The sequence below is a fragment of the Polistes canadensis genome, unplaced genomic scaffold (genome assembly GCF_001313835.1).
Source record: "Polistes canadensis isolate GaletaPanama2010 unplaced genomic scaffold, ASM131383v1 scaffold_9, whole genome shotgun sequence".
Lineage (NCBI taxonomy): Eukaryota > Metazoa > Arthropoda > Insecta > Hymenoptera > Vespidae > Polistes > Polistes canadensis.
This window is the reverse complement of record NW_014569556.1, coordinates 23,936-36,294: the sequence shown is the minus strand read 5'-3', so window position 1 is coordinate 36,294 and position 12,359 is coordinate 23,936.

The following is a 12,359-nucleotide window of genomic DNA, read 5'->3' as shown; positions in this document are numbered from 1 at the left end:
GCTTCAAGTATGTACGTTTCCGTCGATCTCAAGAGACCTTCGTGCACTTCGGAAACGTTCGCGTCTTCGTTGCGGAATTCTCTACTGACGTCTTCGACCGATCGTAAGTTTACCGAGGCGTGGACAGGACGATTTCACCGATTGATCTCCTTCTTTTGCGAATCGAAGATCTTATCTATCTATTTCCTTTCGAACGAAAGATACCACGAGAGATTTACGGAATATTGTATCTTTTGTGTACATAGCAAATGTATCTTAGATATAGGATTTTTCCTCGTTTATAATAGAATGAATTGCTTCAACTATATCTATCGGTAAGATTGATTTTTCTTTTTTTTCTTTTCTTTTTTTTTTTTATGATGAAATGAAACGTTTAATATTGATCAAATTTTTTCGTTATTACATGATATTTTGAAACTATTGATCGACGAACCAAACTTCCGATCTTAATTTAAAAGGAAACATTGGATAAAGAAAGGTTAATCAAATAAACGAAGAAAGAACATTCGATAATTATCAATAATTGAGAAAGCAACAGATATCTTCGATTGATACTGATAAATTTGTCTCTTTCTTAAAGTAAATAAGAAAGTACGTTAAAGAGATAGACATTTTCTATTGAATAAATAGTACGAGAAAGTCAATGAGAATTTGTAGAAAATCTATAATCGGTTTGATCGCATTCGTGATTCAAGTAAATTTACCAACAAGTAGATCGAAGTTTAAGAATTATCGAAACTACGATACTCTCTCTCTTTCTCATCTAATTGAAAGTTCTACGAGTTATCGAATCGCTCGAAGATTCCTTAAATAACTAAGAAAGAATAAAAGTGATAAGTATTTCGCGCGTCTTTTTAAATCTTTTTCAAACGATAACCATGGGAATATTTTAAGAATTTTTGAAATGCGAGCTGTAGATTTTTTAAATCTAGTCAAGTATACTTTCTTTTTCTTTAATCTGTCGATTGATACGTCACATTCACAAACGGAAAAACTTTTTTCGATTGGCCGATTAATAGAAGTCACCCGTTAATAACGATATCTGCGAACCTCGAGATTTCTTTTCTACGTTCTTCCGTATCGTTTCCTTTTTATTTTACGCTCAACGAAGTAAGTCGATATAATATCTGAATAAGGAAAAAGAATTGAAAAAGATATTGTTTTTCTTTCTGTGAATATTTCTATCATAAATTGACACCACAGATTATTATTTTACTTCATTCGAGTATTCGAATCGAATCGAATCGAATCCAATAGAACGTAATTTCTTGCGTTATTTAGGACACACATACACACACACACACAAATGCACGCATATACACACACTACACTCTTCGAGATACTCGATCTTTGCGGATATCGAGGGTGAGAAACGTTGTGAGATGAATATACAAGAAAGGTATTCAAGCGCGATCATGGTTTTTTTTTCGAGAATGATGGATGTTCATCTTAATTAATAAGAGAAGATCTGTTTCTTTGTTATCTTGTAATACCGACAGCATTTTTCCGACTGTTTTTCCAACGTTCCAAAATTATTCATGGCAGTTAATATGAAAAAATTATTATGAATTCTTTTTGCGCGTATTTTATTATACATTTGCGAGAATCCCGAAATATTTATTTAATGTTATTAATAATATCAGATTTATTAGATTTAGGCATGTACTTTTTATCGTAGGAAAATATCAAGAAAGAAAGGTAGAAAAGAGCAAAAGAAAGAGAATAAAAAAAAGAATTAGCATAACGATACACAAAAACGTGAAATCGGTCGACGGAATGATGTATACCACAAATGAGTTTGTTTTTTTCCGCGATAGAATAAGAGTATATCTCGGAAGGAGGCGTTCAAGTGGAAGTTCTTTCCACAGGCATACAAGAACGTTTGTATGATCTTTCTTCTGTCATTCGTCTCGTCTATTCATATCCTGACGAACGTGCGCCTATGCGCACGCTGAAGAACATAATTTTTTTCATTTCGCACCAGTAATCACGAACTGCTATTATTCCGACCAACGTTGATTCATTATCTTCTCTTTCTGAGTATTATTTTCATACTGGAAAAGAGCACGAAGAACGTACTTTTTTTCTTTTGAGGAAAAAGTAGAATTCTTCTCTTTCTCTCTTTCCATCTCAGTTTCTTTTTGATTTCTATTCTCACGGTATGGTTACGTCGTTGAATAGATCAATGCGTTCTTAAATGATTTACGTTGCTTTTATTTATTTTCAAAATTATGGAGAGAGAAGATACGATACTTCATATTATATTTTCAATCTCATGGGATTATATCAGTAGAGAAAAAAGGATAATTATATTATTAATAATTAATTGATTTAATTATTAATGTAATCGATAATGTAATCGTTCCAAAAAAAAAAAGAAAAAACCCAGGATTAAATTTACGAGTACGTAATATTGTTCGATAATTCTCAAGTAAAAGACGATAAGCCATTTTAGTTATTTAAAACGAATTTCAGCAGCCGGAAGACGATAGAACGGCACGCGATGCTCGGAAGTAGCCGGTAAAACGAGCCGCGAACAGTGTACGGCTAATTTTATCCGGACAGAGATTAAATCGCATCGGCAAAGAAAAGGAATAATGGGGGAAGAGAAAGATAGAATATGAGTAAAACGAAGAGAAGAATCCTCAAGAAGGTGGGGATCTCCTTGGTTGGTAAGATACACGAAATAAGAGTTTTGCGGTCTTGAAAAGAGTGCCTAAGGACGAGTCGAAGAAGTTGTTTGAAGAAGGAAATGTTGAGAGAGAGAGAGAAAGTTGAAAGGAGAGAAAAAGAGACTGTCATCTGTTCTCCTCTCCACTTCGCTATTCGCTAGTTTGCATTTCGTTGTTATTCAGAAATAGTCGCAAACCGTCGCCTACGTACTTCATTCGTCTACTTTCTCTTTCCCCCATCAACCCCCACCCTTTATTTCGTTCTCGTACCACCACTTTTCAAAGGTTTCATCATCTCTCTCTCTCTCTCTCTTTCTTTCTCTCCACAGATACCGTTCTCTCACCCAACGAGATGTTTTATTAATGAAAATGAAGGAGCTTCTTATATCTTCCAGCACCCATCTTCACTCCTTCCGTTTCTGTCCTTTCCTCGTCGCTTCTTTTCAACGTTGCTCTTTCTTCCGCCCACCACCACTGTTTCCATTTTCCCCGACATTCTTGCTAGCCGTGCCGTCCTATATCTATATCTTTCTCTTTCTCTCTCTCTCTCTCTCTCTCTCTCTCTCTCTCTTTTCTTTCGTTCTCGCCCCACTCGTTCACTTGCACACTCTGTCTTTCTCTTTCTTTACTTCGTTCGCTCTTTGTATTCGTTCTCCAATGGCTACCCCTACTACACCCATATTCCCTCTAAATTCCCTCCTCGTCGCTTCAACTCTTGCCTAGGGGTGGTAATATTACTTTTCGTATACCGGACCGACCCCCGGGGAATGCGACAACGAGCTCTGCGCGAAATTAATTCAGGCTCCTCTCCCGTATCATGCATGCCTCGGTAGGTAGACTTTCAGAATTTGCGGAAAAGGACCGAAAAGTCCTGGATATCAAAATAGAAGTAATAATCTTCCACTGAGTATTATTCGTCGTCCAGTATCCATCCATCCCCCCTTTTTTAACGGTTTGGTTAACGTTTACGGTACTTTGATCTTTGAACTTCGTTAATCCGATTAGATAAAACTTTCTAACCGCGCACGACTAATTCGTTTCCCTTTGATTGGTCGCGTCCTCTCTCTCTCTCTCTCTCTCTCTCTCTCTTTTTCTCTTTTTCTTTCTCTTCCTCTTTTTCTCTTTTACAAATCGGAAATCTGATACGTTCGAGATGGTAGGGATATACGAGCGTCGAGGGAATCGTACCAGGATTTTGTATCATTCTGATCTCGACGGACTTCCTCATTCTTTGACGTATAGGTATATGTATGTATAGATACTATTTTTTTAACGAAACGTTGAATTTTTCTATCGTTCTTTCAGTCATATTATTTCTTTTCTTTCCGTCGATATTATTCGATCGTAAGAGTATATTTAAATAACTATTTTATTTTTTAATACGACTAGTCTTATGATTTTCTTGATTTTCATTGTTATTTCGACGTTTTTTTTTTCAATGTTAAATATCACATTATATTATTTATACGCGAATATTTAATTTATTTATATTATTCTGTCGACATTTTATATCTCTATCCTACAATTTATATTTAATTAAATTTGTAAAATCATGTTATTGTGATATTGTTGTTTGAGATACAATTAAAGATTAGAACAAATGTGGTTGACAAAAAAAAACAAAGAAAATATTGTAAATTAATGTTACTAATTATTAACGTGGACAAATTTATTTTAAGTATATAGATTGAACGATACAATCGTGTCAGAGCCATCATTAATTCCAACAACATCGTCGACGAGTTTTCCAAAAAGCCTTGTTTTAGTTATGATGCAAAAGCTCGCGTTACTTGTCGGTGTATCGAGCCCAGCTAGGTTGAATATCGGGGCCGACGCGTTTGCGGTCTACTAGAATATTCATTTATACGGAATATACGCAACAATATATTATTCTAACGGGAAAGCGAAACATGGGGTCCATTGAGACATCGTTGCAGGTACAAATGGGTCGACGTCGCGATAGAGAAAATTTCTCTTTACCCTTTTTCATCCTTTATTCTTAAACCCTTTGGGAATTGACTCTTCTTAGAATCGTAGCAACGATATGTTCTATTCCTTTTCATCTTGTCTTATGCGGTATAAAACCCCCGAACGAAAAGGACATGAAACTTACGTTAAAAGGAAAACCTAAAAACAGATATATCGCATTTTTCAAGTTAAAAATCATAGTTTCAATCACGATAAATCAACAAGTACGGATATAAAATAGCAATTATTTGACAAATATCAAAGTTTAACTTATTTTTAGATAAATATCAAAGTTCTAGTTATATGCGCATCTATTTTCAAATTGTATTTCATCGGTAAATATTAAGCACAGTTTGTATGACGCCAGAATTCGATTTTTATTTGTGTTTGTCGAAGATCTAGAAACATTTCTAGCAATTTATATGTGCTCATATTGTTTTGCTTAGAAAAGTTACTTGCCGTTTAATCTTTTTCCATACGATAATGTGTGTGTGTGTGTCTTATAAAATAAGAAATTATCCTATAAACTTGTCGATCCTATAATTATACGATAAAAACGACGGAGGATTAATTGTTATATTGTTAAAGGACTGAATCAAATTATTAAGCAGGAAGACATCGAGTATGTAATTGAAGTGATATGATAATGAACGTCGTGTTTATCGGATTCGTTTTTCCTGAATGAAAAGGTTTCGTGTTGCGAAATAACACGTGCGTCGGGTAGTAGTAATTACATTGGTCGAAGAGCAAACGCACAGACCGCAATGTTTTGCAGAAAGTTAATTACGGGAACAGAGTCTATTATCCTGGCACAATGTCAACTCATAGTAGCGTCTGCTGATTGCACGGTTAATACCAAAATTTAATTTCTACCGCAGTAGCTTCAATTTCCGAATACCACCCACCGCACTACTTCGTGCCTTCCTGATGTACGAAATTTTATTGGTCATAAACATCAATTGCCTTGCACGTTATACACAATCTTCTATAACCCGTTTCGGTTCTATCCATAATCTCTTCCCCGATAATTTTGCATTATTCATGAAAAAAAAAATTTAAATTAACCATCGCGTATTTTGACGTCAATTAAATACAACATTTTTTCATCGAGCCGCGTATTTTTTTCTCAATTATACGCGCGCACCCGCGATTAACGATTAAATAATTTAATAAATAAAAAGCCGCAACTCTCCCAGCAATATAAAATAATAATCTCAATATTCAAGATAGTAAATAAGTTTTCTCAGATAGTAACGTAAATTAATCTTTTTCGGGTGAAAAAGCAAAATGTAAAATGACGAGAATGTTAGCCGGAAAGACTCGCCAATTGTCCTTTCTATTTCCTCTCGGTAATAATAAGGACTTGTGCAAGTTTGTTGCAATGTCTTCGAGCATACCTAAATCCGTGTATCCTTGTCCTATTCCTTTTCCTTCTCCTCTCCGTCGTGTTTTGTCGTCGTCATTATCATTATTATAAACATCCAACTCTCTTGCCATCATGACGTATTGTTTTATGGCATGTTGAAATAATTTCACATGATGCGTCATGCGCTGAAACACAAATAGGTTCGTGGAAAGTTCAAGTGAAGAACCTTCTCTCGGCATTGTGTTTGCTCTTTGGCACAAGATGTGAACGACGAGTAAAAACAGAAAGTTTGAAAAAAAGAGAAGCTAGGAAGAGAAAAATAAGGATAAAACAGAAAGATAGAATAAGAAAGAGAAGAAGAGAAAATGTAAGAGAATAGTAGAAATATAGAAACAAGAATGAGATCACAGAAACGTTGAAGTGAAAGAAAGAGAGAGAGAGAGAGAAAGAGATGGAAGATGGACTACTCGACTTCGGATGGGTGGATGGTTCCATCCACTTGTCGTGCACATTCTCTCTCCTTTCGTTTCACCTCTGGCGTTCTCCACCTGCCATCGTTCTACCGAGGCAACTGCTTATGGCGTCATAAGCAAACTCGCGAAACGTCCGTTACTACCAACGTTGCAGTTGTCGTCGTAGTCTTCGTTGTCGTTGCAGTCGTGTTGTCGTAGTCGTAGTCGTAGTCGTAGTCCGTAGTCGTTGTTGTAGTTGAGCGTATGAGAATATTTGTGAGAAGAGAGAGAGAGAGAGAGAGAGAGAGAGAGAGAGAGAGAGAGAGAGAGCTTCTCGGATGCAGCAATAGCAGCTTCAGAGTTTGCTGAATGGTAACATCCTTCACTCGTAGTACAGACGGCCGCACACTCGTCCAGTCGTGCACACCCGGATGAAGACCTTTAACGTGTCTCAGGCTCGACGCCTTCAACAAATTTTCCCGGCTCGTATGAGCTCGCTCGTGCGTGAAAAGCGCGTTCGTTTCTCTCAAACTTCTATCTTCTCTTTCTATCTCTTTCTATCTCTCTTTCTCTCTCTCTTTCTCTCTCTCTCTCTCTCTCTCATTCTTACAATACGTATATACGTTTATTCCTTTGAGCTTACTAGGCAGCAACACGCGGCAAAACTGTCTGCTGCAAGTCGTATGATTTTAAGGCAAGAATCTCGCGAAGCAACACAACCACCAAAGACGACTGCGTATTTTACTCGAGTGCACGCTTCTGGCTACAAAACTTTCTACCACCAAGTCTTCAGCAACAGACAGAAACAGAGAGAAAGAGAGAGAGAGAAAGAGGGAGAGAGTAAGAGAAAGAGAGTAAGAGAAAGAAATAGGGAATGCGATTCTTGAGGAACATGAAACGTGCTTTCCGTATTTTCTATGGTTTTAGAAAGTTTAACTTAATGCATCCAACTTTTTTCTACCTTCTAGAAATACACTCAAAGAGATATTTATATATGTATATATATTTTCTTTTTTCTTTTTACTTGATTTTCATGTAAAATATTTTTCTTCCTAATTTTTTAGTTTTGTAATAATGATGTTAAAAAATGTTTAAAGTTTTCTTGAAACATATTTTTATGATTCACGTTACAGCGATTCGGTTTTTAATTAATTAAAATTAATTACTCTTCGAGAGTAGCAAAGATAGGGTTAAACACTAGATTACTAACAAATTATTTTCAAATATTTATTAGTATAGTCGAACCTTCTTAGTGATATTTTATATTATTTTACTGCTACACACTGCTTTGTTTCTATTGTGATCAGTGTAAGGGATGGATTAAAGTAACTTGAAAAACGTAACATTACGTGTCTTCGGTTCTACATTGATTTGCGTACGCGAATAGGATTGTTTTATATTTTATACATTTTCATTGGAATTTGTAGACAAGGATTGAGAAGAAATTCGTACAAGAGAGAACAGATATCTTCGCCAATAGGTGACATGACGTACAGTCATTAAAGAAAATTTGTAATCTTACTAGAAATCGAAAATCTCGAATTATAATAAAACTAAATGTGATAAATAAATAAACACGCATATTTTCTTCTCGATTCACTAATTAATGAAAATGACATTTTATCAAATTTACATTATAACTTATATATAGCAATATGATAACGTAAACGATGCAGAGCAAATGTAACTTATTAGTTGAAATGCTTTAAAAAGTGATCTTTCACACAAATTGCAAAATGTTACTCGCAAAGAGAGTAGAGCATTTAACATAATTCGTAACAGTGACTGTACACCGAAAGTTCTACAGCGCAAGTTCTGGCTTGGCGCGAGAGGGGCGAGAGAGAGCATATTGCACAGCTGCAAAGTACCGCATTTTCCAAATCCCACGGGTCGAAAGCCGCAAAATTCTCTCTGACGAAGCGGCGAAGAAGAATGTGCAGCTGTACCAGTAGCTCGTTTTGAATTTTTCAAAGTGGCCGATAAATACCCACGAAAATCTTGAGATTACCAGAAAAATGTTGAAAATATAAGAATATACGTTGCCGATATACATATGCATGCATGCATGCATGCATGTAACTTATAAATAGGAAATATATTTCTTTTCGTATATATCTCGTATTAACCGAATCATGGTATACGCGCTTGAAGATTGAAAAGGGAGAGAGAGAGAGAGAGTAAGAGAAAGTAAGAGAAATGCAGGGAGAAGCACAGTAATTTAATATAATTACGTAATAATTTTATTTGAAGATCGAATTATTTTTAATACGATAGATCTCACATTTAATAAGTTTATCATTTCTTTTTTATTACCGTTGAAAAAGCTTTGAATATATATTTGAAATATTATTATAAGACTTACCGTTTTTTTATTTTTTCTAATTTCACGATTTGGTGGTAACAATACGAATTTTAAAATGCAGTAAGCGAATATCTATCTATTATAGAATATTTTATTATTAGTATTTGCTGAGAAAGAAAGAAAGAAAGAAAGAAATTACCTGAAAGAAAGAGTTTAAAGACAGGCAAGGAAATTTGTATAAACGCCAAGAAATGTAAAGGGTTGTAGTGAATATAATAATGCGGGATCAAAGAGGGAAAGCATCGTAAATCGATAAAGGCGAAATCGCATGGGCAAGGGTGCAATGCGGCAATTGCTCGAACCCTCCCGACTCTTCTCGAGTCCTTTCGCATTCTCTCGCCTCTATCCTCCTATCCTCCTATTCTCCTATTCGCGTCACACGCGAAATTCCACGATTTGTCTTACGTGACGCTAAATCTTTTTCTCCTTCACCTCTTACTTGCTTTCTCCTTTTACACGTTTCTTTATATTTCTTACCTGCTTTCTACGAAATTACTTATTTTTTTTCTTTCGTTTTTATCTTTCTTTTGAAACTCATCAAAGATGAGAGAACAAATTCTATTAACAATGCGCACAGATGATAGTTGGTTCTATTTGCGATTAAAAAAATTGTCCGAATTATTTTTTAAGAATAAAATTCTATTTAACTGCAGTTGATTTCACATAAGAATGTAATTTGTAAGAAATTTAAATATTTCGACTTAAAAAATGTAAAGGAATTTTTTGTATTATTGAATAGGAATTATTTAAACAATTCTCGAATCGTTTTGCTAGAATATTATGTTTTTCTTCTAACGAATCAATACGTCACAACACACTCTGTGGAAATTGCATGTTTCTCGTGAAATGCATGAAACGTACAAATATCGTAATGAAATGGTAATTGAAATCTCTTGATCGTTGGTTGAAATTAGCTCGCAAATTTGATCAATGAAACTATATAGTTTCATGACGATTAGGGTTCCATAAATAACTACGTTTAACAGTATTACTTAATGTGTACAATTTGAATATCAATATACCTACAATTTTCACAAATAATATTAATGATATTTTTAAATGGTTACTATAATTAATAAAATTAATACCCACCTATCATTTCGCTGTAATATCGGTCCACTTAATTAAAAAATAAAAATCAAATGATAAAAAACGATGATAAAACATCGATTTTTTTAACCATTATTTTATATCTGATAAAGTTTCGCTGAATTAAACAATTTTGCTTTTAAATATTCTGTAAAATTTGTATAAATTAAAATGTTATAAATAAAATTTGTGTGCAAAAATATATTTCCTACGAAAATAAACAATATAATAAAATTCCAATAAATACAAATAATAGATATTTATAAAATTATATGAATAAAATGTGTGTGTGTGTGTGTGTATAAATATAAAATTTAATATATATGTTCAAAAATACAAGCAGCAATTCCTTTATAGTAACGAAGAGTGTTCCCGACGTCATGTCCGAAGGCGTGGTGATGGTAGCGGATGCTTCGTTGCAGGTCTGTCATTTGTGGGCGCCATAGAAACTTGGGATCATAAAGTCGAACGGTCGAACTTGGTGTCGACCATGGGGTCCAAGCTGTGAGCACCAGCAACGTTTTGGGATCAGCTTCAGTGCTGTATAAAATAGCATAATGCCCTGGGCACGTCGATCGAAATCAGGTGCAGCCAATTTGGCCAATATCCAAAAGCCGTGACATGTAAATCCAGTTTGGATGCATCAAATGTTGTCAGTAGCACTTTAGAGATCGAACGACACGCAAGTTCGATACGAGCCAACCCCTGATAGTTAACTTTCACTTCATTTTTCTCTATGCATTACAAGAGAAGTAGTATTATTCATAACAGCAACTGCACTAACTGTCACCGTGCTGTTCAATACTCGATTTTACAGGTTCCATTTGGAATATTCATAACGCAGCATATACGAATATAAAAAGTTCACGAAACAGAAGAGACATGTTCGAATTCTTCTTTTTTACTGAATTTTATATTTAGAATACAGAAGTATCCTAAATGTAATGGAGAGTATGATTGAATCGATACGATTTTGTTGGATTATAAAATTTAGTTAAAAGGGGACTAAGTGAGGAAAAAAAAAATATAATAGGAGAAAGGATTTTTTATTTTTCAGTAGATTTACTTATTGAAGTAGAGAAAAGGACACACTCATGGCTGACAGGAATTGATAAATCGCGATGGATAGACTACGATTGGATTCATATCGGACGTATCGAAAGGAACGGGACGATTTATTTCGAGATATAATTTATTTTTCGCTTTTTTTTTTTTTTCTTTTTTTTTTTAACCATTTATTTAGTTGAACTTTTTTCCCGACGCGACAACCATTGGTATCAAGGTTTTATCTCTCTCTCTCTCTTTTTTTTCGACATTAATTGATGTTAGTCGATATCCAGGTACTATTTTATTCGACTATATGGCCAAAAAATCTGCTCGTTAAAGAGTCATTGAAAAAAAGTTACGCATAACTTGTTACCTGGTATGAACATTGATGATCGTTTCAATCGATATTGAAAACTATTCTGTTTTTAATAGTTAGTTCTTTGTAAAGTATAACACTTTAGTTCTTTTACGTATATTTCTGTGTACGCGCAAAATACGAATATTGATACATGAAATACATATCAAACATAAAATGTATCTACTGCATGTATACATATAAACAACAACAAAATAATAATATAAAAACTAAAAACGTACGATGAAAAAAAATTGAGTTTGTTCGATCCATAAAAATAAAATAGTATTGTTTCCTACTATTACTATCTACCTCCTAGATATTTCGTATTTTAACGTACTACACACAGTCGTTATACTGAATCACGCGAGTAGCGTGATAAGCATCGGTAGAAAATTTGTCAGAAAGGAAAGGGGTTCTGAATCATCTCAAATGGACCGCACGAAGGACTTACAATGCACGTACGAATGTTTTTCGAGTGGACTTTGAATGACTCCGACCCTCATCTCCGAAGAAACGACTCGCACGAATGCACGACAATTTCGCTAAAATTTGCACCAGTAAGTGGACGCGGTTAGGCTGGACGCGTTAGAGGTCTTTCTACTCTTTCTATTCTCCTTAACCCCTCTTGCTTCTCTTACTCCCTATTTCCATTTCCTCTTTCCTACTTGTTACATCGGCCACTTTATTTTATTGCCCGGCACTTTTCTTACTACGTAACAAGAGATGCTTGGTATAGCTTCCTTTGTCTTTTCCGTGCACGCAAACGAAGACGGTGCGAACGATTAGCACCATGCTGCACATATTGCTACGGCTATTTAAAGAGTGATTTATATATATATATAATATTTTCTTTTCTCTCTATATTATTCTCATTATCGTATTCGAGAAAACTCGAACATCATTATTCTAATAAAGTATAATTTTGATGTATCTTTTTTATAAATATATATAATACATTTACTCGAACAAGGAATATAATAAATAATTAAAAACAAAGGAAATGTTTAAATGCATTTTAATTTTCGTTTAATGTATATGGAGCTTA